The 23,657-nt window shown below is 32.5% G+C and overlaps 1 long non-coding RNA gene across 1 annotated transcript; it reads left to right on the plus strand.

Annotated features, from left to right (window-relative positions):
* Window positions 1–1,302: 1,302 nt before the first annotated feature.
* LOC145259285 (uncharacterized) lies at window positions 1,303–23,385 on the plus strand. The gene is made up of 2 exons (XR_013864150.1): window positions 1,303–2,000; window positions 23,133–23,385. It is a non-coding gene; the product is annotated as an uncharacterized LOC145259285 (long non-coding RNA).
* The last annotated feature ends 272 nt before the right edge of the window (window positions 23,386–23,657 follow it).

Here is a 23,657-nt window from a genome sequence, read left to right on the forward strand (position 1 = left end):
AATGACTAATGTATACCTAGCAACCATTATCCTCGAGTGGCCTCTGGGCCTTGATAAGCGGTGACTCCCCACCCCTATTTAAAAAAAGATAGGAAAGCGTGTATAACTGCTTGGCACTCGGCTAGCAGTTAAAGTGCAGTCGCATCTCTCTCACCGGTGTTGGAATTACTAGTGCTATTTATAGTGCCAAACGGTGTAAATTCCTCTGTTCAAAGAAGGCCGGTATAACACTTATCTTGCCTATGGTAACGTTTATTTGGTATACGTTTGTTTTTGACGTTTCTGAAGTTTTGAGATGAGGATTGGTTATTTGTGTTATTTGGATTCATCGGACTACTGTTCTCATCTTGAGTGTGATTTTCACAACCTTTCGATCGATATCACCTCCAACCTTCTTCAGGTATATCTTGTCGAACTCGGGGATGTTTCTGTCGAACTCGGGAATTTGGATGGAATTTCGAGCGGAACCCTTTATTTACTTCACAGGGGTAGCATGCTCTTGTTCCGTCAGCCATGATTGGATAGAGGTCCTAAGTAATTCGCAATTATATTGCATGGGCGACCGAAAACTACAATTACGAATTACTTAAGACCTATATCCAATCATGGTTGACGGAACAAGAGCACACTACCTCCGTGAATTTATCTACAGTGCAATGTAGACAAGAATGTATTGCAGATTAAATCATTGCGGGAGACATGTAAAGTTTCCTTCTGATGCACCGACATGGGTCCCCGACTAAAGGAGACAATCAATCAATGTGATTAAAAAATAGACAATTTCACCGATTTCGATGACAATAAAAGTATTAGTCGTGTGAAACAATCGTTGATTTTCATTCGATCCCAGAAAGCATCGGGTTCCCCTACTAGTATGTTTATACAGCTGAGTGAAATGTTTGCTTACATTTACATTCTTTATCTCCCTCCCTCTCTCCCTCTCCCTCTCTATCTCTCTCTCTCTTTCTCTCTCCGGTTCTCTTTTTCTTTCTCTTTCTCTCCCTAACTATTCGCTCTTGTCTTCCGTCTTATTCTTTCGTTATCTCTCTTCCTCTTCGTCTCCCTCTCTCCCTCTCTCTCTCTCTCTCTCTTTCTCTCTATCTATCTATCTATCTATCTTTCGTCATCTCTCCTTAACTATTCGCTCTTGTTTTCTCTCTTACTCTCTATTTCTCTTTCGTTCTCCCCTCCCTTCCTATCTCTCCCTCTCCTTCTATTTCTTTCTTCCTCTCCCTCTCCTTTTCTTCCCACCCCCTATCTCTCTCAACCTTCCCACATATATGGAGTCCTGATTATTTATCCAGAGCTTTTCACCTACCTATATAGGTACGTGCAAAAGAAATCCTCGATTTGCTTCTTTCTTTATTACTTTCTTTTCTATCTCATATCCATTCCTCCTTTTCTTTATTTCCTGCCGATTCCCTCACCTTCCTACCTTCACCCTCCCTCCCACATTTATTCCTCTCTGCATATAAGACGCGCCGTTCGCAGCAGGTCTCAGCGTCTGGTTACCCTTCTCGAGGCATGACCATCCTTTAATGCAGGAAAAGAAAAAGGTTACTTTCCCCCTTTTAATTCAACAATCACACCGAAACTAGAACACGTATTCGATTATCTATATTCTTATTGAAGAAACCATTTTCTTTCTCCTTTTCTCTGCGACTATAACAGTAAAGCTTTTTTTTTCACACCGAGCAAGATGGACACCGTAAAATTACTGCAGCTACTTGTTTTATCGATGAGCGCACTTTTAATGACGGAGACGGCAGCTCTTTACTACGGATTCCCTGGCGGCTATCGCAGATTTGGAATGGGTGGTCTCGGTCTAGGTTTGGGCGGTTTCGGCGGCATGCGCATGTTCGGCGGACGCGGCCTCATGAGAAGGAGAATGTTCGGTATGGGAAGAGGCCTTTTGGGCGGTGGAGTCCTTGGAATGGGAGGTGGTCTTATGTATCCAGGCAGACGTATGTTGATGCGTAGACGTCTTGGCTTTTTTTAAGGTAAGTGTACTGATCTTCTTTTTTTTTTTACAAGGAAGTCACCAATTATTAAGCCTGAAGACCACTTGTGAATAATGGTTAATGGGTTATCACGCATATTAACCTACTCGAGAAACTGCCCGGTGTTTACGTTATGACACGTGTAAAAAAAATATTAACGGTGTTAGTCAATTTAGCGAACCCGCCCATTAAGAACTAGGTACGTCCTAAAATGGGGTACTATTGCCATGTCTACGTTGGAGCTATTCGCTGCACCCTATCCTGTTTTGATAGTTGACAACCCGCTCCGAAACCTGGTAGGAAATGCCATTTTCTTTTCCTTGCAACGTCTTATCCACAGAAGAGATGTTGCAAGACTGTCTCTGCTCTATCGTTATTTTCATGGCTAGTGCACGATTGAAATCCAATCTATGGTCCTCCTCATCCAGTTTTCAAAAAGCACTCAACTATCTACAACCACTATATACTATTTTCTCCCACTCCCTATCTGTGTTAAATCTAAATGAAGATTCCATAAACAAAGCTTCTTTCCCAGAACTGCCGCCTTGTTTCGCTGGGTTGCATTCTGGTGAAATACAACATATTAGCCTAGAAATCCAAGGTAAACTTGTTGAGCCGTCCCCTTAAATAATACAAGGTCTACCAAATTTACACCATTCACGATTACTACACTACAACCTTACATTCCTTAACTATTATCCCCGAGTGGCCTCCGAGCCTTTATTAGTGGTGACTCCAAAGTTTTAAACAAATGTTGTCTGCAAATAAAAATATTAATATGATACAATTAATAAAAGTACATACAAATATTTATTTTAGAAAAATATACGAACTATTCATAAAGGAAACTGTTGTGTCTGTATCGATAACAACACGAACGCAGAAAGGAAAGGGAAAACAGATATATTAAGACGAAAATAAAATACATATTTACAAAGGTGCAGTTGTATTGCAGTTGGAAGATTGTCCGGCAGAGGGCGTGTTAAAGTCTTTCATGGAGCAACCGGCACATGCGTCTTGCCTATCCGGTGCTCGAACACAGCTCCCCGGTCTTGTTGACTTGATACCTTTATCTATATCTTTTCACCCACGTATGCTAATTAGTGGGCGTCTCCACAACAGAAACAAACAGATTTATGTGAAAAAATTATGTTCCGCTTTCCTGTTTCCCTCCGGACTTCAACCTGGATGTCTTCAAGTCCAACACAAACAAATTCCTGATGATCTGCCCCTCCCCTAAGTGATGACACCTTACAAATTCTCCAATACTATTGCTACACTATACATTTGATTACTGTACACACAATAACCCTTATCCTTGAGTGGCCATTGGGCCTTGATAAGTGGTGAACTCGATATAAAAAAAGTAAATACACAGATTTATTTAAGAAATAATATGCGAACAATACATAAAAGTAAATACACAGATTTATTTAAGAAATAATATGCGAACAATACATAAAAGTAAATACACAGATTTATTTAAGAAATAATATGCGAACAATACATAAAAGTAAATACACAGATTTATTTAAGAAATAATATGCGAACAATACATAAAAGTAAATACACAGATTTATTTAAGAAATAATATGCGAACAATACATAAAAGTAAATACACAGATTTATTTAAGAAATAATATGCAGACAATTCATAAAAGTAAATACACAGATTTATTTAAGAAATAATATGCGAACAATTCATAAAAGTAAATACACAGATTTATTTAAGAAATAATATGCGAACAATTCATAAAAGTAAATAAACAGATTTATTTAAGAAATAATATGCGAACAATGCATAAAATACACAGATTTATTTAAGAAATAATATGCGAATAATTCATAAAAGTAAATAAACAGATTTATTTTTTAGAAATTCATATGCAAACAATTCATAAAAGTATATAAATCTATTTATTTGAGAAAAATATACGCAGAAAAATTCATAAAAGTAAAAAACATATCTATTTGAAAAAGTTGTATACGAACAATTCATAAAAGTAAATAAACAGATTTATTTTTAAAAAATTGTATGCGAGCAATAAATATAAATAAACGTTTATTTCAAAAGATTTATATGCGGAGAATTCATAAAGGAACATAAACATATTTATTTTTAAAAATTGTAAACGAATAATTCATAAAATTAAATGAACATATTATTTGAAAAAATTGTATACCAACAATTGATAAAAGTAAATAAACATATTATTTGAAAAAAATTATATGCGAACAACTCATAAAAGTAAATAAAATAGTTATTTGGAAAAAATATTATATGCAAGCAATTCATTAAAGTAAATAAACATAGTTATTTGATAAACAATTTATTCGAACAATTCATAAAAGTAAATAGCCATATTTATTTGAAAAACATTACATGCAAACAATTCATATAAGTAAATAAACATAGTTATTTAAAAAAAATTATATGCGAACAATTCATAAATGTAAATAAACATATTTATTTGAAAATAATTATATGCGAAGAATTCATAAAAGTAAATAAACATAGTTATATTAAAAACATTATATGCGAACAATTTATGAAAGTAAATAAACATATGTACAGGGTGGGCCAATATAAGGGTCCTATTTTTAAAAATTCATAAATTCATGTAAGTTTTAAGAAGTGTTTTTCGGCCAAAATTTGTTTTGTTTATTTCAAAAATATCTATGAAGGGTCAGTCTACACACACATAAAGTTTGGTGAGTTTAACTTTTATTTTGTGGAAGTTATTCAAATTTAAAGATAGGACCCTTATTTTGGCCCACCCTGTATTTGTAAAAAGTATACGGAACAATTCATAAAAGAAAATAAACATTTATTTAAAAGAATTTATATGTAAAACAACCATAAAAATAGATAAAAATATTTATTTGTAAAAAGTATATGCGGACAATTCATAAAAGTAAATAAACAGATTTATTTGAAAAATTTTGTATACAAACAATTCATAAAAGTAAATACACATATTTATTTGAAAAAGGTTATATGCAAATAATTTATAAAAGTAAATAAACATTTATTTGCGAACAATTCATAAAAGTAAATAAACATATTTATTTCAAAAATTTTATACGAACTATTCATTAAAGTAAATAAACATATTTATTTAAAAATATTATATGTGAACAATTTATCAAATTACATAAACATTTATTTGAAAAACATTGTATGCGAACAATTCATAAAAGTAAATAAAATATGTATTTGAAAAGCTTTATAGGCGAACAATTCATAAATGTAAATAATCAGATTTATTTGAAAAACATTATATGAAAACAATTCATAAAAGTAAAAACACACATTTATTTTTAAAAATTATATACGAATAATAAATAAAAGTAAATAAAAATATTTATTTGAAAAACATTATATGCGCACAATTTATAAAACTACATAAACATTTATTTAAAAAATATACATACGAACAATTCATAAAAGTTAATGAACATATTTATTCGAAAATAATAGTACACGAACAATTCATAAAAGTAAATAAGCATATTTATTTGAAAAATGTATATGCGAACAATTCTTAAAAGTAAATAAACAGATTTATTTGAAAAAAGTATGTGCAAACAATTCATTAAAGTATATAAAAATATTTGTTTGAAAAACACTATATGCGAACAATTCATAAAAGTGAATAAACATAGTTATTTGAAAAAAATTATATGCGAACAATTCATAAAAGTAAATAAACATATCTATTTGAAGAAATTTTATACGAACAATTTATAAAAGTAAATAAACATATTTATTTGCAAAAAATATACGAAATATCCATAAATTAAATAAATATATATATATGATCAAAAATTATATACAAACAATTAATAAAAGTAAATAAACATATTTATTCGAAAAAAATTATATGCGAACAATGCATAAAAGTAAATACACATATTTTTCTGAAAACGATATGCGCACAATTCATAAAGTAAATAAACATATTTTTTAAGAAAATATGCGTACAATTCATAAAAGTAAATAAACATATTTATTCGAAAAAATTATATGCGAACAATTCATAAAAGTAAATACACATATTTTTTTAAATTCAGTTCACGGATTTTCTTATCTATTATATTTAAATGTAATATAGAAATGAAACCAACAATAAATTGGTGGGATAAACAAACTGTCTACTTCACTATCACATGTGATAACATAAACACCAATCAATGGCTCGAGTAAGTGATCACCGGAAAATTAAGTTGTTTTTCTTTGTTTTGTTTTTTACATGGAGGTCACCACTTATCAAGGCCCGAAGGCCACTCAGGGTTAAGGGTTATTGCGTGTACAGTAATCAATGAGATAGTATTGCAGTAATCATTAGTATTGGAGGTTTTGATAGAGTGTCTTACTTAAGGGGGCGGTTTGTCAGGAATTTGTTTATGCTGGACTTGAAGACGTCCAAGTTGTTGTCAGGTGGGAAACAGGCAAGCGGCAGAGAGTTCCACTCGCGTGCAGTTCTAAGAAAGAAGCTTTGCTCATGGAATCTACATTTGGATTTAGGCACAGATAAAGAGTGGGGAAAATTATTGACAGTAGTTTCAGCCAGATGGGTGTTTCTCGTGATAGATTGGCGAGGGGGGACGAGCACCTGCCATGAAAATAACGATAAAAAAAGACAGGCTCGCAACGTCTCTTCTGTGGGAGAGAGGTTGCAGGGAAGAGAAAAGGGCACCCCCCACTAAACCACGAAGTCTATTTTATACTCTGTCAAGGCAGGATAGGCTGTTTTTAGCAGCTCCTGCCAAGATGTGGCAGCAGTACTCCATCCTTGGACGTGCTTGGCTTTTATACAGATAGAGAATTGCATCAGTAGTGAGATATCTTCTGGAGCAGTAGAAGGATCCCACCATTTTCCCAGCATCCCTGGCAACAGATTTGATGTACGTGTTCCATTTCAGATCATGTTAATGCGTAGTGATCATTAGTAGGGAAAATTTATAGAATTTTATTAAGGGAACGGATCAACAAGAATTTGTTTACCTTGAACTTGAATACGACCATATTATTTTTGCATTAACTTCGAGGCCACCGTGGTTATTTCAAGTTATATCAAGTTTGGTGCTGATGTATTTGACCAGTCGCAAATGTCTCTTATCGGTCATGTGATATGTTTTATACGGTGTTATCTCGAAATAACTAAATGCGTCTGAAATTATCGGTCGTTATTTTATTATTTTATTAATATAAATTATCAATATATAGTTTATGAATATAAATTATCAATATAAATTATCAATATATAGTTTATGAATATAAATTATCAATATAAATTATCAATATATAACCAGTAGATTTTTTAAAGGACAATGCTGTCACACAGACAACGAAACATTTAATACGTTATTACATATTTCACAATATTATCGAAACTAATTAAAGTGGACAGCCCTCGCGTTAAGGGAGCACCATACTTTGACACACTTCTGGGACTGACCTTCACTTTTGATCTGGAATTGAAGACATACAAAAGACTTGTTGCAAAAATAACTGGGAAAATGGTGAGATCATTTTATGCAGTTAAATGGGCTGGTAAACAGCAAAATAAAAAAAAATACAATAAGAAAAAGTTCAGCTAGAATTCGTCACTGCCAACTTTCTCTCTCAACTTCCAGCACGTGTTCTCCCCACCATCTTTTCCAACAGGCATTTTATTAGAAAACTCACCCCATTCCATTTGAATACATGTGCAGTGGAAGATGAGATCTCGTAAGATTCCAACTTATAAATCCATGGCTGCCATCTTTAATTTCTCTCTCTCTCAGATCCCATCCGAAGGTAAGTTGTATAACCGCACAATACACACACACACACACACACACACACACACACACACACACGCGCGCGCGCGGGCGCTTTCTTCTTTGATTATTACATTCAACTCTACATTTTACCGCTTCAGAAAGCACCTTAACCCCGATGCAATCTTCTACCTGTATAAGAGTCAAATGCGTCCAAAGATGGAGAACTGCTGCCACATCTCGAGACAAACTGACGAGAGCACTCTTTCATGTCCCGAGAGGGTGCTAAACTGACTTCAGAATTTAGTAGGCGATGTCCTTTTCTCAGACCTGTTATTTCTTCATCATAGAAAAGACGTTGCGAGCCTGTCTCTGCTCTATCGTTATTTTCACGGCGGATGCTTTACTAAGCTTCACTCTATGGTCCCCTCCAGTAAGGCATTCAGGGAAAACCCACGACTAGCTCAAACCACTATCAGCAATTTCTCTTACTTTCTATCTGTGTCTAATTTTTTTTTATTACATTTTCACTTTAAACAAGGCGCAGTGCCATTTTGATGAAGGGGGCTAATATCGAAGACATAAGTTACAGAAATATTACGTAGGGAGTTGAGCAGCAAGATGTCTGTTTACATTACATTTGAACTTCTGCATGTCAGTATAGTTGGGAAAGCAAGACCTCGGAAGAGAGTTCCAAAGTCTAGCAGTTCTGGGGAAGAAACTACTGGAGTAGAAGGCCTTCTTACATCTAGGGATCTCTATTGTGTAGGTGTGGGATTTTGCTGATTGTCGGGTTTGTCGGGGGTATTTACGTCGAGGGGGTACAATGGCTTATAGTTCGTTGGAGCATCCACCATTAAAATACTTGTAGAAGAGGTAGAGAGATGCAACATTTCGTCGATGGGACAGAGGCCGAAGCTTCGATGACAGTTCAGGGCCTATCAAGTTTGCAACTCTCTTTTGAGTTCTGTCCAGGAGTAAGAGACTAGTAGCAGACGTACCAGCCCAAATGTGACAACAGTATTCTATACATGGGTGAATGGTGGCCTTGTAAATGTAGAGAATATTTTCAAAATTAGGTAACTTTCTAGCACAGTATAGAGAGCCCACCTATCTCGCAGTCTCCCTGGCAATGCTCTGAATGCATCTGTTCCAAATCATGGTCCCTGTGAACGTTAAGCCGTGGAGTTTAAAAGAAGTACTTTCAGTTAATGTATCTTTAGCCATTGCTATTAGTGGTTGAGAAGGTTTCTTGTAATTATTGAAGGAAACAAGCTTAGTCTTGGCAGCATTGAATGTGACCATCCATTTTTGTCTCTATTCCACTACAGATTCAACAAAAATCTCATAAGCAGAGATTTCATTCTCAGGACTGCTCGTATGTAGAACACAATACCGGCTGAACTGCTTCCCAGCTGACTATAACATGGTTGTTTTGAAGTTCAACGCAAGCAAGTTTTTAGTGAGACGTTCTCTAAAATAATTTAACGCGTCCAATTTTCACCATCACCGGCCATCACGGCGCTGTCTCATCTGACACCCATTCACTCTTATTCTTGAGTGGCTTCCGGGCCTTGAAAACTGGTGATTACGTAGTATTTATTTAAGTTTGTATTGTACAGAAGCACAAATTTATTTTTAAGCAAAATGTTTTCTCTTCGTTTTAAAATGTGTATTCCGGTTTTTTTCTTTTCGACATGTGTTGTATATTAGGGGCTTACAAGCTAGATTTCTAGTGTTTCAATGAAACTGCATGTATCGATGGACGATCGAGCTAATGTACAATGGTATTAAAGGATAAAATATTTCATAAAGAATAATATTAGATAAATATTTGAAACAATAAGCAGATTTGGAATCAAATATATTAAAGACGCAATAAAATATGTACAGTTTACGATAACAAATGTTTTGGAATTTAGTTCAGCAAAACAATAAACAATAAGATTGGCCTGTTTACATAAAGTGTTTACAAAACAAAAAAAAATACGTTTTGATGCATAATGTAAACACTAGTCAGTTAAGGAATCATTTACTGGGGTTCGGAAGCAACGAGCTGCTGTTATTTTTACGTCAATAGAAGCTTTAATAAATGCAATTAGAAGATGTGGAAACTAAGCGAAACGTTGCAAACCTCCGAAGAAAATCACAACACAATAAAAATAAACTCATTTAAACTATAACCTTTGTCATGGTATTTCCTTTAGATGGAGATATCTTCCTTTACAGAGTTAAGTTAAAGATCAATCGCCGGAAAACAAAAATTATAAAAGAAGGTATGTTCCCCTCTGTCTGTGCGCTACACACATATAAAAGTTATTACTATTATAATTGCGTATTAATATTTAAATTATCAGTCCATTATAAAGAACTGTTTCGTGCTCATCTATTTATTGTTTGTTAAAAAGAAAATGTCCGTCATCGTAAAATGAATGTTTCTTGTGAAATGTTATATGCATCATATATACATATACTTTGCTTGTATTCAATGAGCTATGTTTCTGACAAAGGGGAAAATTGCTGTTTTCTGGATCGGAATCTATCTACCAAACACATCTCGTTGGCTAATTTTTTACCGTGAATAGTAATTTAACCTCTTTTTATCAATTTTCTTCATACTTTCTCTCGAGCAATTGTTTTATAAAAAAATCACTATAGATAATAGTTACACGGTCAGTTAACCGGATTTCACCAAACACAGTAGTGCAGTATTATTTTGCTAATAAACGATTTGTAACATTACGTGTAGAAATTTTCGATCCCCAGAGATTATCTCCTGTTTTCGTCGACAGCACTTAGCTGCCTGTTTCTTTGAAACACATGCAATTGACTGATCTAATAATGATGTCTCATCGGTGGTGACAGTGACTGTCACTTTCTCGTTGTTTAAACAGCAAAAAAAAAATGACGCGCTTTCTTCTCTGACAGCAAAAACTTTTTATTTTTAATCATGTTCGTTTGTTTGTTTCTGCTTTCAAACGCATGAATAATACTATATAATATTCTCTATTGATGAATCTTTCTTTCCCAAAGTAATCAATGAACAAAATACTTTAAGCATCTTAAAATACGGAGGCCTAAACTTTGCTTGCTGATGTTTGCAGCGATTTTCAAGTTAATTCAAGTTTCCACAATAGCATCAACGTATTTGTTTTATATATGCTTGAGGAAAATAGAAAATTGGCCTTGAATTTAATTTCGGCAGCTTCGTAACTTTCATTTCTCTTTATCTTATTCTTTACTCTACTGTTTTTACTGTGTTGTTTGTGGCTTGGACTATTAGTGGACCATAATGGAAACCTCATTATAACTACAAGATATATAAATAGATCGGTTTGCATAATAAAATATTGAAATAAGTCAAAAAAGAAGAATAGACAAGTGAACCGTAATTTATTTTTGGCAGCTTCGTAACCCTCGTTTCTTTCACTTTGTCCTTTAGTTCTCACATTCATGTTAGAAATTATTTGAACGTTACTTTCTAGATTATACCGTATACGTTTTAAGAACAATCATCTTTTGGATAAAGGTTAGTGATAAACCAACGGTTGTTCTGGAAGATGTTTCTTTGGTTAAGTAAGTCTGTTTAGTAATAGAGGTAGGGTAATTTTTTCCTTCACTTAAAAGCTCTTTTTCTATTAAAGATAATTAATCGCAAGTAAATTGTGCACAAATTACAATCAACTCATATATGCATATTACCAAGCACAATCCAGAAAAGTTCCAACATTCATAAGCGATGTTTCTGACAAAAGGGAAAAAAATTGCCGTGGTAGGGGTCGGAATCCAACCATCTAATACTTATCGCAGATTAGTTAATTCTTTTTTACTTTGAAATAATATTTCTTCAGCTTCTTACAACGTTTCCACATGCTTCGTCTGGGGCGATTTCCATTAAAAAACTATATGAAGAGGATGTTGTAGTTTTCTTCAAGCATTGTGTGCAGTGTGCAGAAAGTTTTGGATTCGTTATAGTTTAAAGTACATTAGTTTTTTTGTTTTATTTTGTTTTTTTATTACATTTTCACCCCAAACAAGGTACACATCCACTTTGATGTAGGGGGCTACTATCAGGGGCAGAAACTACTGGGGTACTATGTTGGAATTTGGGCAGCAAGATGTCCGTTCACGTTACACTTGAACTTCTGCATGTCCGTACAGTTAGGGAAGCAGGGCCCTGGAATGGAATTCCAGAGTCTAGCGGCTCTGGGGAAGAAACTACTGAAGTAGAAAGATCTTTTACATCTAGGGATCTCTATTGTGTGGCGGTGGAATTTAGCTGCCTGTCGGGTTTTTCGAGGGTGTCTACGTCGTGGGGGCGCAAGTGTCTGCAGTTCGTCAGAGCATTCACCGTTAAAATACTTGTAGAACAGGCAGAGGGATGCAACGTTTCGTCGATGGGACAGAGGCTGAAGCTTAGATGACAGTTCGGGGTCTATCAGATTGGCGACTCTCTTTTGAACCTTGTCTAGGAGCGAGAGACTAGTAGCAGATGCACCAGCCCGAATGTGACAACAATACTCCATACATGGGCGAATTGTGGCCTTATAGAGGTACAGGATATTTTCAGGTGTCCGTAGTTTTCTAGGACGGTAGTTTGTCGTAGAATAGTTGTTGATGTGCCGCAAATTGTTTATAGGTTACAAGTTATTATGGGTGGAAAACTGTTTTCATTTCGTTATAAATGAGATTGTTTGTATTAATAAATACTAAATTATGCATTATTATATGACATTGACGCTTAAACGACGAAAAGAGAAAATAAAATGTGAAAATCGTTTATTTTTTATTGTTAGATATTTTTTTAAGCTTTCGATAATAATATAACAATAATACCATAAAATAACATAACAGTAATACCATAACAATAAACATTGGTAAGTGTTATCTTTTATATCATTAATCTTGTTTACAATATTAACAGATTTTTTGCAGATATTTTTATCTAATACTAGCAGGGAGACCCGACGTTGGCCGGAATTAAATGATGATCAACGAATATTTCACACTCCTATATTTTTATTGTCACCGAAATCCGTGAAACCGCCCGAGAGGAAGCTTCACATGCCTCGATGCAGTAACTTAGTCCAAAACATGTTATTCCACATTGTACTCTAGAGACCCTACATTTTTTCTTTATAAAATTATTTTATATAAACTTCTTTCAAGTTAACGTAAAACAACATTAAGAAATTTACGTGCAGAGTTTAAACCTACAGACGATGTTATGCAAAAAAAAAAAAAAAAAAAGACACGTAAAATAATTTTTTGCAGTTCATGAAAAAAAAAATTAAGAAATTTTAATGCGGCATTTGAACCTACAGACCACGTCATGCAAAAAAAAAAAAAGAACAGGCTATCAACTTACCCACAGCAGAATTTTCACGGCCCGTTGTTTTATCATTGAAAAAATGGATTTACCGATTAGAGATAAATAATATAACGGTTTCGATTATCGATTATTGGTAATTATCGACGTTATTTTGAGACAAAACTTAACTAAAAGTACTCCCAGATTTGTACATAAAGGTTCTGTAATTTTTTAAGAAAATCTGTTAGCCGTTTCGATGTCTTTAAGGAACTCACTCACACACACAGAGAGAGACAAAGCTGCATCTATATATTAATACGATAGCGTGTGTGTTATTTTCTGTGTCACGCTTACATCGGGGTCGGTTAATTGTTATGTACTTCTATTTCATGTAATAAGTAATTTTACCAAGAATTTCTCATAAGTTTTGGTTTCGGTTTCGATTATAGCTGAAGTAACTAATATATATATATATATATATATATATATATATATATATAAGTTTGGGATTCGGTTTCGATTCAAGCTGATGAATCCAAGTCATAAAGATATATTTTTTTATTTTTGAAATCGCAACTTTATAATATATAAAAATACATAGAACATTAACTGTATAATAATATATACGAAATCTGCAAGAATTGCAATATCATATTTAAGCGTGTTTTACGACCTAGCTACGCCGGGCGTCCCTGCTAGCTTGAATAAATACTTTTGCAGTTTTAACAAAAGAGCTACAATAACATCAGAACGTCTCGATTAACGCTGAACATCTACAAAATGCCAACATTAATATATCACATATGAATCAGTCACCTGTGGAATTTCCACAGGCCCTGCTAGTTTATATAATTGTAGATAGATAGATAGATAGATAGATAGATAGATAGATAGATAGATAGATAGATAGATAGATAGATAGATACATACATACATAGATACATAGATAGATAGATAGATTTAGGTGTTGTAAATTAACGTTTTGGATTAAATAAATAAAGCATATGAATATGACAAAAATCCTTTTTGATTTATTTGTTTCGACGTTGGAATCAATTCATCCTTAATTATGGATGAAATTCTAAAAATATGATATTAATAGTTAAACGATAAAAAGATGAAATAAAATGTTATATAAATCGTTTATTTAAATTGCGGGATAATTTTTTCAATTTTCCATAACAATAACTATGCTTTCCATCATCTCGTTTACGCTATTAACAAATTCTTTGTAGGCATTTCTTATCTAATATGTACGTGCAGTAAATAAAGGTTTTAATTAGAGAAATTAAAAAAATATATAATAATATGATAAAAATCCTTATTTTGATGATCGATTCAATTCACGCTTAATTATGGACAAATTTGTTGAATAATGTTAAATAATTTTAATTTTCCAATAACAATAAATATTCGTCCACGTTGTTATTCTTTTTATCATTATTGTTGTTTATAATTTACAGGTTTTTGTAGTTATTTCTTATCTGATATTTGCGTGTTGTAAATCAACGTTTTTAATTGGAACACAAATGATTTGTGTTTTTATTTGTGTTTTTGTTCCAGTTTATTCACCATATGTATTTACAGACAAGTTTTTAAAAGTAAAACATGATGCAAACAATAATAAAACCACGCTTAAATATGATATTTTAATTCACGCAGATGTCGTATATATTATTATAGAGTCAATTTTCTAGTGATTCTTATATATTATAAAGTTGTGATTGCAAAAATATAAAAGATATCCATATGACTCCAGGGCATCAGCTTGAATCGAAGCCGAAAATAAAACTTTTTAATATATATATATATATATATATATATATATATATATATATATATATATATATATGTGTGTGTGTGTGTGTGTGTGTATATATATATATATATATATATATATATATATCTGTAGAAATATATTTTCTTATTATATATCAATCCTTTTATAAGAAGCTCAATGTAATTACAGAGCAATATAGGGAATAAATGACAAAAAGTTATATTCCAAAATTCATGATGTTGACCATATTATAATTTATTCCTTTAATTCAGTTGACTTATACAATTCTTGGCAGTATCTGTTTCTTAACGCAAAATCAATCACTTAATTAATATATTAATCAGTGAATCTATTATTACCTTAACTCATCAGAAGAAATAGCAACAATCAATCCGTCAAAAAGAATTAAAATGTGATTTGACAAGGTAAAAATCCGTGTATATATATATATATATGTAAAATCATATATATATATACATATATATATATGTATATAAAATCATATATATATACATATATATATAAAATCATATATATATACATATATATGCATATAAAATCATATATATATACATATATATGTATATAAAATCATATATATATACATATATATATGTATATAAAATCATATATATACATATATATATATGTATATAAAATCATATATATACATATATATATATGTATATAAAATCATATATATACATATATATATATGTATATAAAATCATATGTATATATATATATATATATATATATATATATATATATATATATATATATATATATATATATATATATAATTTGAGTTCCTTCGGTTATAATCGAAACGGAAACTAAAACTTATAGTGAATTCTTAGTACAATTATTTATTACAAGAAATGGAAGATGTAAGCGTGACACACAAAAAAACACACACGCTATCGTATTAATATATAGATAATAACAATAATAATAATAATAATAATAGTAATAATAATAATGATAATAATAATAATAATAATAATAATAATAATAACATGCTGTTTTCAAAGAGAATTCTTAGCCTGTGTGAAAACTCCTCGTGTTAAATAATAACATGGTTAAAAGTTAAATTAGTTATTTTCCGTCTATCTATCTATTCATCTATCCAGTGATGTTGTTAACATTATTTATATTGGAAGTTATTTATTGCTTACCAATAGGTTCTAGCTGAAGATGTTTACATAAATCAGTTAAGTTAAAGATAAACAAAATGACCGTCAACTAGTTGCATGCGTGACAGAGGTCACACGTTAAAAGACGTGTGCGTTTGATGATGACGTAACGGAACTGACAGGTCAAGAGACCAAGACGATTAGATTGGCGAGTTTAAGTTTGGTCACGAAAGTGGGCAGGCGTGCTTCAAAACCGGGAAGCGGGACTGGAAGGAATAAGCATGTAAACACGTAATGCAGACTCTTTGTGAATACCATTGAGACAGCTGAAATAAATTTATATTTTAATAATATAAAGTGTTGTTTAGTGGTTTCACAAAAGAAGAAAAACAGGTGCCTCAATCGGTTATGGTGTTGGTCGTTGCATGTTTCATCACAGAGCCCAGTAGTGACGACAGAAGAACTCCGGGTAAAGGAAATGTATAAAGCATATATTCTTCTTCTTTTAAAATATGATACCTTTATGTAAATACGAACTGTAATATATTCCCGTGTGATACCCTGCCGTATAGCATATATCTATACGTCCAGTTGAGACGTTGGCTACACAACATTATGGTTACCTGGTGCCGTTCGGAGAACAATATATCATCCTCTCCTATGTAACATAAAGCAATTTAGTTGCCTTAAACCAAATCGCATCGGCGATGCGATATCGAACCTGGGTTAAAATAAAGCACAACGTGGAAAACAGGTCCAAAATGTGGAAGAGAGATTTGGTGTCGAAGAAAGAAAAACAGACACAAACACAATAATATGCCTGGAAAAAAACAAAAGAACTAAATACACACGTACACACGCACAACGTTCAATAAAGAAAGGGGAAAATACATACACACACACAAAATAATTTATATGTAAAAGTTTATATGTTGAAATAGTTAAGTGAAGAGTACGTTTCATATACAAGCGAAAGCCTGATTATGAACATAAAAATAATAATAATAATAATTATAATAACAATAACAACAATAATAAATACAACAATAGTAATAATAATAATAAAAATAACAACAAGAATAATTATAATAATAATAACAATAACAACAACAATAATAACAACTACAACAACAACAATAACAACAATAATAATAACAACTACAACAACAACAATAACAACAATAACAATAATAATAATATTATTAACTAGCGGGGGTACCTGGCGTTGTCCGAGTGTTTGTTTCCGGGACGGGGGGGGGTTAAAAAATGTTATGGTAGGTAAGTAGGAAGGATCAAACCCGGAGTCATGAGTAAAAGTAGGAAAATAAAGTGTGAAAAAAAAACAAAAAAAAACATCTGCAACGTTAACAGTTCGGCCACCAAGAAAAGTCCATTCCAGTTGTTTAGGAAAAAAAAAAAACCGACTACGGTAGGTCAGCGCGAACGTGAAAATATAATGTGAATTGTCCAGCACGCTAACCACTACGCCACAGAGCACTGCAGCTTAGTTTAGTGATTTTAAATAACTTCACATGAAAGAACTACGAAGCCAAACCGGTGTTCTCTTCTCAACTGTTCCTTGTGAACGATCCCCAAACGGTGTTAAGCGGTGGCAGGGGGAGGAGGAATTTATTAGAGAGAAAATATTTTACCACTTCCATTGATCTTAACCGATTTTAGCCGTGACTTCTCAGCAGAAAAAGTATAGAAATCTAAGATTATCGAGGAATTTGAGAAATAATAAGCCTATAACACACCTCAGATATTGTTCTGCCGTTTGTGCATATTATATTTGCATGAAATATCTTGATTTTTAATCCTATTAATGTCAAAATCAGACGGGAAAAAATGAGTTCATTTTATTTATATAGAGAAGAGAAGAGAAGAGATAATAATAATAACAATAATAACAACAATAATAACAGCAACAACGACAATAATAATAATAATAATAATAATAATAATAATAATAATAATAATAATAATAATAATAATAAGCGATGCAGGATTTGTTAATGTATGAATGCCAAGAAGCGATATAAAATTCTGTTATAACGTTGTATGCAACGTAGCAAAATTCAAAAGAAAAAGGTAGCTTTTCGCTTATTAGGACCTCTATACATATAACTGACGGAAAATCGCGCAGTGTAAATATGCTTTGTGAATAACTGTGTATCTGCGCTTTCAATATGTAAGCTAAATGATTTATTTAAATCATGGTTTCCAAATTGCAGAAGATAGGAACTTGTGATTTCTGGAAAATGTATATTAGTGTAGCAAATAAAGGACACTATCCAACAACCACAAGATCGCCTGCACGGCAACCGAGAAGCTGGATTTGATTGCCCGGCGTTTCGCCTCCAACATCACTTTAGACCCAACAAACAACTCCCTCCTAAATTTCCCTATGCGGACTGGAGCTACACTTTATGATCTGAAAATCCCACCTTTTCATGTCCGCGATATTATTAGAAACTTAGACACCACCATGATTTATGGGCCTGATCTCATCCCTGTTTATATTAATTTAGAACTGCTAAGCTTAGCTAGCCCGCGTACTTCCCAAACCCTACAACAACGCTGGACTACTTTGTTTGGTCATACGTCGAGAACATCAATAACAAGACCTCCCACAACACCAAAACCAACCTGATCGCCGCTATCCATCTAGTATTCGCACAGCTCCCGCCGGCGCTTGTGGAAAAGGCATGCTCCTAGTTCCAGACCTGTATCAAGGTGGTGATTGAGGCTGAGGGCTGCTACATTGAATAGATGTCAGCTCTGCTACATAATCATATTACCTTGATTTTTTTTTAAATAAAGGTTTAAAAATTAAGCTGTAGTGTTATTTTATTTGGGCGACAAATTTATAGTTCCACCCTGTATTGTGGTGTGCGTTGGTAAAAGAAGTGTTCGTTGCATATGTTTATTGTACAGCAATAACATAGTGAATGTTCAAGAGTCTAACACAATTTTAAATGCATGTACAAAAAAATATGGAAACTTATTGAAGGCGTCTTCTATTTTAGGTGTAAATTAACCCTTATCACCTTTACACTACCTAAGGATTATTTTACTACACGTTAACAAGATAGACGGACACCTGTTTCTGTGAAAGAATACAACTTTTTTGCCTGAATATTAGTCAACATTCAATTTTAAATACCTATACAAAAACGTCTAGAAACATTCTTTTCGTGTCACAAACGCTGCACATATTTGTTAAATATTGTGCTTGGGTGCTATTTCTTCAAATCAGTCTTGTCAATATCTTGAAATAAAGATGAAAAATTGATGAATATTTTTCCCGTTTTCATTTTCCATTTATAATCGTGAAATACATTCTTCAGACCACTCTTGATAGATCTCCAGTAATGCACTGCCCTCGTTGCCAATTTCGAATTTCGTATCATATTGGTACAGAGAGCAACCCCGACCTGAGTTCGGACGCGCCATATCGTTTTTTTTTTTTTTTTTGTTTTCTTTTTGAAAGCTGTTAGCTATATGTATTTACATTGCGAAAAAAAACATATTCTGGCAATCTGAATATGTCATCAAGCAGCAACTAATGACCTTAGTCGTAAAAGATAAGAAAAAAATCGAAGTTATTGTTTAGTTTGTTCTTCACATTTCCTATTAAATTCTTTTCAATGCTTCTGATCCTTTTAAATGAAATCCATTTGGAAGCAACTTTGTATTTTGTAGTTCTTTGTATTTTGCCTTTTTTTCTGTCGTTTGTTAATACGATGGATTCCTTCTATGACAACGATAATTCCTGAATTGTGCATTGCTTTGTTCTTTCTAAATCCAATATGTTTTTGCTAACTTTAAACTAGTGGAAGATCACTAAAAAAAACTGCCCAAAGACAAATTTATGTTCCTCGAAAGACAGTTGGAATGATTTTATACGGATTTAAAAAGGATTTGTAGATGAAAAAATGTAGATAAATGGAAATGGAGATATTTAAAGTCTGCAAAAATATAAAGTAAAAAAAAACTTAATTATGGTGCTGTCTATAGGAACACCCACAAAATAACTAAATTCAAAACATACGTGAAGAAACCGTCTTATGTTGGATTTTAAAAGATTGGTGACATATTTCCAAGATTCCTTATTTAGGGTCTGTTGGAGTATGATCATCGAAAGTTGGAAGGTTTTACTGGCGATAGGAACTGGCCAATCAAATGGAGCCACATTCTGCTATCAACCAATCAGAAACCAGAATTGCTCCCAAAAAATATTGAATTTTTAGCATTCCAGCACATAATTTTTCATGTCAACACGAGGAAAAAACTTTTGTTGTTCGTATGCAAAACTATAAAGTTCAGGACTTGTACAAAACAGCTACTCACTGAAAATTCTTTATCTCCAGGACTTGTACAGAATAGATACCCATCAAAAACTCTTCTGAAATTAACTGTGGCTCCCAATTAAAGAGGTTCTAAATTAACAAGCAACAGTTAGATAAAACAACAGGTGACACTATTTCTTAAATATTTTATTTTTTTAAAATATCAGTTTAAACCAATCGAAAAAATCTTAAAACATAAATCACCTAAAGTTACCTACAATAAAAAGTTATTTGTTATTTAAACATATATTTTCATTTTTTGCAAACAAACAATTCCATAGAAAAAAGAACAAAAAGCAATGAAATTGCAATAAAATTGATGTATATCACGTGATACAAAAGTTTGTTTCGCTTTATAGAAGCGCCATTTTAAAGCATTGTAATTTATGCATAATCACGTTGACACACCGGTTCCCACTAAATCACCGAAGTTAAGCAACGCTGAACTTGGTCATTACTAAATGGGTGACCATTTGGGACTTCCAGGTGCTGTATGTGCTCTCCGCTTATCTCGGCATTGTTTCCAATCGTCCTGGACTTCTCCCTGCCACTGGACTCAAAAAGTGTCGATTCAGAAGGGTGTGGTTGGAGATTGCGCAACCTTTACCTCACAGTTACACGCGCAGTTGACCAACAGGAGGTATCCTTTGTCTTTCAAGACTGAATGGATACATCGGTATTTATGCATATTGTTATTTCTTAAACATACCTTGATTAATAACTTTTCCTTTAGATTATTAAAGCATTAGTTATGGTTTTTTTCTGTTACATTTTCACAGATGTTGACTCGAAAACAACTTATATCAGCCAACAAAAAGAAAGTCATCTTCCATCATGATAATGCTTGTCTTTACACAACACTAATGACAAAAGATCTATGAGGATTTTGTTGGGTAATTTTGCGCCATCTTGCATATTCTTCTGATCTAGCTCCATCGGATGATTACTTATTTTGAGGATTACAAAACCATTTAGATGACGTTCGGTTAACTTCCCGAAAAGAGATTGAACATAAGTTAGATTCATATTTCATTAAATAGATCTGATATGTTATTTAAACCATAATCCACTTAACTAGCGGGACCTGTGGAAATTCCACAGCAGCATCTTTCATATGTAATATATATTGCTGTTGGCCATTCTGTGGGCGTTCAGCATGAATGAAGACACCATCGTATTATTGTAGCCCTTTTGTTAAAACTGTAAAAATATTTATCTAAGCCAGCCTATATATGAATACAGTAAGCGTGTAGAACACTAAAAAGAATAGAACAATAAAAAAGAGGTGAGTTATTTATGTTTCCCTATTTAATGATGTAAGCATGACCGTTAAAAAACAATATAAAGTAGTGATTTAAAAAAAAAATAGATGAGTTGAGTTCCATCATTTATAATCGAAAACGAAACCAAAACTTATGATGAATTATTGGCAAAATTATTTATTACAAGAAATGGAAGGATACAACAATTAATTAATGACAGCCACTCGAAAGTAAAAAGATGTAAGCGTGACAAACAAAGTAAGACACACTATCGTATTAATATATAGATTAGCACAAAATATTGATAATACGTTTACCATCATAATTATAAGCATAATGCAACAAGAATTATGATTAATTAAAATCTAATGCGCAGGATTTGCAAACGCTAATTACTTATTCAATTAAAAGCAAAAAAATTCATGTTCGATAACTGCATTTTTTTTTTTTTTAATATATGGAATTACTTTCCTTGAACAGTTTAAATTCAGTTTTATACAAATACTAGCAGGGAGACTTGACGTTGCCCGGGATTGAATGATGATCAACGAATATTTCACACTCCTATATTTTTATTGTCATCGAAATCCGTGAAATCGCCCGGGAGGAAGCTTCACATGCCTCCATGCAGTAACTTAGTCAAAAATATATGCTATTCTACAATGCAGTCTACTGTTTCTTTTATAAAATTATTTTATATAATCTTCTTTCCAGTTAACGAAAAAAAACATTAAGAAATTTACGTGCGTAGTTTGAACCTACACACCACGTCATGCAAAAAAAACATATAAATTTTCAAGTGTTATAAAATTCTTTGCAATTAATAAAAAAAAATCAAGAAATTTACGTACGTGCGGAATTTGAAGCTACAGATCACGTCATGCAAAAAAAAAAAAAAAAAAAAAACACGCTATCAACTTACCCTAAGTAAATTTTCACAGCCTGTTGTTCTATCATTGTTGCTAAGCGAAGACATGGAAAAATGGCTTTACCGATGATAGATAAATTAAAATAATGGTTTCGATTATCGATTATCGGTAATTATCGGAAGTATTCTGAGACAAAACTTTACTAAGGTTACTTCCAGACTTATACACTAAAGTTCTGTAAATTTTAAAGAAAATCTGTTCAGCCGTTTCGGAGTCTATAAGGAACGAACTCTCTCACGCGCAGAGACAAAGTTGCATTTATATAATTGTAGAGATAGAGATCTGACTAAGTGCACGGAAATCTATATTTAACGATACGATTTATCTATAAATTATTATTATGTATCTCATTCCAGAGCCTGAATCCGTAATGTTTAAATAATTTTAGTTTGAAATTTTTAGGTAGACAAACATGCCATTAACTATTAATATATAAACGAGGCTAACTAGTTATAAAAGGGGTCGAGGTCATTTTGTTTTGCAGTAGCAGATACCTTCCTGTGTTTCCATGGAGGTGAATTGTCGCACTGGATACGAAACTGACACCACAAAATAAAACGCAAACTTATTTCGTTTCTTTTCTTTCTTTTTTTCAGATATATATATATGCATCATTCTATGCTTGGGTTCGTTTTGTTTCGCAATAGCAGATACCTTCTTGTGTTTTCATGGAGGAGAAATATCGCAGCGGATACGAAACTTACGTCACCAAATTAAACGCAAATTTATTTTGCCTTTTTTTATTTTCTTGGGCTGTCTTTAAGGAAAAATTTTGTTCTTTTTTTTTGTAAACTTTTTATTGTTGTACGAAAATAAAAGATTCAATAAAAGTTTACTTCTCAAAATTTATTCAATGTTTTTGTTTTTTTGTTTTTGTTTTTGTTTTTTTTGTTATTTTTTTGTTATTAAAAATATTATTTTATTTGGAAGATTTTTTTTTCTATTCCTTCAAAATGTGACGCGATGAATTTGAGTGCATCCGGGTTCTTTCTGCTACGAGTATAGTGTAACAAAGCATATAAGCGCGTAGGCAAATATCAGCAGGAGCTGTAAGATATTGTGAAAGTAGTAGTACTAGTAGTAGTAGTAGTAGTAGTAGCTGGAAAAATGTACATATGAAA

The sequence above is a fragment of the Euprymna scolopes genome, chromosome 34 (assembly GCF_053919585.1).
Source record: "Euprymna scolopes isolate OS-2025 chromosome 34, ASM5391958v1, whole genome shotgun sequence".
NCBI classification, from domain to species: Eukaryota; Metazoa; Mollusca; class Cephalopoda; order Sepiida; family Sepiolidae; genus Euprymna; species Euprymna scolopes.